The following is a 4635-nucleotide window of genomic DNA, read 5'->3' as shown; positions in this document are numbered from 1 at the left end:
ACCCTCTTACACTGTTGGTGGGAATGTAAATTGATTCAATCACTATGGGGAACAGTATGGAGATTCCTTAAAAAAAATAAAAACAGAACTCCATATGACCCAGCAATCCCACTCCTGGGCATAAGCCAGAGAAAACCATAATTCATAAAGACACATGCACCCCAATGTTCATTGAAGCACTATTTACAATAGCCAGGACATGGAAGCAAACTAAATGTCCATTGACAGATGAATGGATAAAGAAGAAGTGGCACATATATACAATGGAATATTACTGAGCCATAAAAAGAAATGAAATTGAGTTATTTGTAGTGAGGTGGATGGACCTAGAGTCTGTCATACAGAGTGAAGTAAATCAGAAAGAGAAAAACAAATATCATATATTAACACATATATGTGGATTCAAGAAAAATCGTATAGATGATCTTATATGCAAAGCAGAAAAAAAGACACAGGCGTAGAGAACTAATGTATGGATACTAAGGGAGAATGGGGGGGTGGGATGACTTGGGAGATTGGATTGACATATATACACTACTATGTATAAAATAGATAACTAATAAGAACCTACTGTATAGTGCAGGGAACCCTACCTGGTGCTCTGTGATGACCTAAATGGGAAGGAAATTCAAAAAAGAGGGATATATGTATACATATGGCTGATTCACTTTGCTGTGTAGCAGAAACTGATACAGCAGTGTAAAGCAACTATACTCCAATAGAAAAAAAATTATATATATATGCAATTATTCCTTATATCCTGAACATCACAATGATCAAAAATTGAATAAAGGAAACCAAATTACAGTAAAATTATTTAGCTCTCTTTTTTTGGTTTCAGTTAGATCTCTGTGCACTTACATTATAGGCATTCTTACATTGCAAATGGTCAATTGTTATCACAATTAGAACTGAATAGCTTATCATATCAGTACAGAGTGTGTAATGATCAATGCCTAGGTTTCCCCCCCCAACTAAAATGAATGACCCATATTTTGCTGAATTCTATTGACTAAAGATAAATATTTGAGTTGAAAATTCCATGTGCCTTTTGCTGACATTAAAAAGCTTCAAATTAAATATAAGACCTGGCATATTAAAGAAAAATCAGCATTCAGTGTGTTTTGCATTATTCTGGGAATGTTGTGTAAACCCATGTTTCTATTATTCCTTTCACTTAAATGACTTACTGTTAAGCATTTTATTTATTATTACTTAGATATGCAGATTAGGGAGGGAGATATATGAATCCCAAATTAATAAATTAGGCTCTTTGCTATTATCCAAATAAACAGAATACAGATATGGAATAGGTGTGAAGGGATGGGATACATTTGAAATATCTGTCCTTGTCTTTCCTTCCATCTGTTAACATTTATGGTTGACTGTTCACTGTGTAAGTGATACCAGTTCTTTGAGTCCCCCAAATTTCTAGATCTCTGGAGTTATTTTTGTAATTTCTCAAGAAATTATTTTGGACAAAATAGAAATATATGGAATGATAAATTCACATGTAAGTGGATTTCAGATGTTCTCAATGAATTAAAGATTAATGGATAGAAATGAGCCTTAATAAATTATTTTGTGAAATAAAATCCAGAGAGAGAATTCAAAACATTACTGAGAGAAATTAAAGAAGGTACAAATAAATTCATATATATATACCATGTTTATGGATAAATTTTCAGTATTATTAAGAGTTATTTTCTCCTAATTTAAAAGTTCTGAAAAACATTTCTCTAAAGTTAGGTGAAGATGGATTATTCTTTAGCCATGATAACAAGAAGCTACCAGAACTGGTTTAAACCTGTTTAATGGATCAGTGATAATTTACCTTAGTGAATATATTAATTGATCAATGAGAACACCTTGCTCTGAATGTTACCAATCATGTTTCACTTAACTCAATAAGCACAATTTTTTTTTTTAAATTTTATGTTATGTGTATTTTGCCACCATTTTTTTTTTTTTAAAATAAATTTATTTATTTATTTATTTTTGGCTGTGTTGGGTCTTCGTTTCTGTGCGAGGGCTTTCTCTAGTTGTGGCAAGCGGGGGCCACTCTTCATCGCGGTGCGCAGGCCTCTCACTGTCACGGCCTCTCGTTGCGGAGCACAGGCTCCAGACGCGCAGGCTCAGTAGTTGTGGCTCACGGGCCTAGCCGCTCCGCAGCATGTGGGATCTTCCCGGACTGGGGCACGAACCCGTGTTCCCTGCATTGGCAGGCGGATTCCTAACCACTGCGCCACCAGGGAAGCCCAATAAGCACAATTTTAAATGTTAACAAATCTCACCTGAGTGATGATACGTCAACAGATGATATCAGTCTGTACATGTCTCCAAAAGTCCAATCCCTAAACTTCACATTGTTCAAAAATCCTATATATGCTTATAACTCTATTATGCTGAAAGGGACTAAAAGCATTGCTCTGCCTTATTAGTTTGCTAGGGCTGCCATACAAAGTACCACATACTGGGTGAGTTAGAAATTTATTCACTCAAAATTCTAAAGTCCGATAGTCTGAAATCAAGGTATTGGCAGGGTTGGTTTCATTCTGAGACATCTCTCTTTGGCTTGTACATAGGTGTCTTCTCTGTGTGTCCTCATATGGTCCTCCCTTGATCTGTGTTGTCTGTGCCTTAATCTCTTCTTCTTATGAGAGCACCATGCATATTGGATTAGGACTCACTCTAACAATCTTATTTTAATGAAGTTACTTCTTTTAAGGCCCTATCTCCAAATACAGTCACATTCCAAGGTATTGGGGATTAGGGCTTCAACATATGAATTTTGTGGGGACACAGTTTAACCTATAACTGTAAGAAATAAATTCATCTTTGTTTTCCTCCTGCACCAAGCTATAGCTGTAGATCTTATTTCTACAAAAAAAAAAAAAAAAAAAAAAAGCGGCAGTGGGCGGTGAAACTGCTTGGAAGGACAACGGCGGCATGTGCGAGGGTCCGTCCCGCATCTCGGGGCCCATCCCCCCAGACCCTACGCTCTGTCCTGACTACTACCGGCGGCTGGCCTCGGCCCAAGGGCGCCTTGAGGGAAACGCGCTGAAGTTGGGCCTGCTGACTCCGGACCCCGACCTAGACGCCACCCCTCCCCGCGGCCCCCGCATCGGTCCCGGAGCCCGAGAAATCCTGGAGCGTGGCCGGTGCGGCGTGGGTGACGTGCTGCTACAGCTCGTGGGTATCTCCCTAGGCCCAGGGGCCTCTCCCAAGAGGAAGGACCCCAAAGACCATGAGAAGGAGAACCTGAGGCGGATCAGGGAGATCCAGAGGCGCTTCCGTGAGCAGGAGCACAGCCGGGAGTAGGACCAGTCCAGGCCCCTGAAGGCTCTGTGGCGCTCACCCAAGTATGACAAAGTGGAGTCCCATGTCAAGGCCCAGATGCAGGAGCCCGGCCCTGCCTCTGGGACAGAGCCTGCCCACTTCCTGCGGGCACATTCTCGTTGCGGCCCTGGGTTCCCACCACCCCGTGTCCCCAGTCCCCAGCTAACCAACCCCACCAGGTCCCAATGCTAAGGGCCCAGGCCCAAGTGTGGACTTCATTACCCACAATGCTCGCACTGCCAAGAGGGCCCCCCGGCGGCATTCTCGCTTGCTGCAAGTCCTGGCACGTTTGCTGGAGCAGCAATGGCAGGCCCAGGAGCACTACAACGCCACACAGAAGGGTCACGTGCCCCATTACTTGTTGGAGCGCAGGGATCTGTGGCGGCAGGAGGCTGAGGCCCGTCAGCACAGCCAGCCGGACCCGGCCGTGCCCCCTGGCCACACTTGGATGCCTGAGAACCAGCGGCACCAGGTTGGTGTTGTGTCTCTCCCAAAAGATATGTTGAAGTTCTAAGGCCTGGTCCCTGTCAATGTGGCCTTATTTAAAAATAGGGTCCTTGCAGATGTAAACAAGTTAAGATGAGGTCATACTTGATTAAGATGTGTCCTAATTCACCATAACTAGTGTCCTTATAGGAAGAAAAAGACATAGAAACACACACAGGAGAGATGGTGGAGGCAGAGTTTGGAGTTATGCAGCTGTAAGATAGGAATTCCAAAGATTCCTGGTGGCCACCTCAGGAAGCTAGGAAAAATCAAGCGAGGATTTTACCCAGAGTCTCAGACGGAACATTAATTTGCTGACATCTTGATTTCAGCCTTTTAACCTCTAGAGCTGTGAAAGAATGAATTTTTATTGTTGTAAGCCATTCTAGGTATTGGTAATTTTTTTAAAAACATCTTTATTGGAGTATAATTGCTTTACAATGGTGTGTTAGTTTCTGCTTTATAAGAAAGTGAATCAGCTCTACATATACATATATCCCCATATCTCCTCCCTCTTGCGTCTCCCTCCCACCCTCCCTATCCCACCCCTCTAGGTGGTCACAGAGCACTGAGCTGATCTCCCTGTGCTATGTGGCTGCTTCCCACTAGCTATCTATTTTACATTTGGTAGTGTATATATGTCCATGCCACTCTCACTTCGTCCCAGCTTACCCAGCTTACCCTTCCCCCTCTGCGTGTCCTCAAGTCCATTCTCTACATCTGCATCTTTACTCCTGTCCTACCCTTAGGTTTTTCAGAACCTTTTTTTTTTTTTTCAGATTCCATATATATGTGTTAGCATACGGTATT

At 42.2% G+C, this 4635-nt stretch overlaps 1 pseudogene; it reads left to right on the top strand.

Moving 5' to 3' along the window:
* The first annotated feature begins 2913 nt into the window (after nt 1-2913).
* On the top strand, nt 2914-3853 carry LOC132376761 (enkurin domain-containing protein 1-like; annotated as a pseudogene).
* Nucleotides 3854-4635: the final 782 nt, after the last annotated feature.

This window comes from Balaenoptera ricei, chromosome 13 (assembly GCF_028023285.1).
Source record: "Balaenoptera ricei isolate mBalRic1 chromosome 13, mBalRic1.hap2, whole genome shotgun sequence".
NCBI lineage: Eukaryota > Metazoa > Chordata > Mammalia > Artiodactyla > Balaenopteridae > Balaenoptera > Balaenoptera ricei.
Note: the sequence above shows the minus strand (reverse complement) of the source record. Positions and strands in the feature narration are given on the sequence as shown.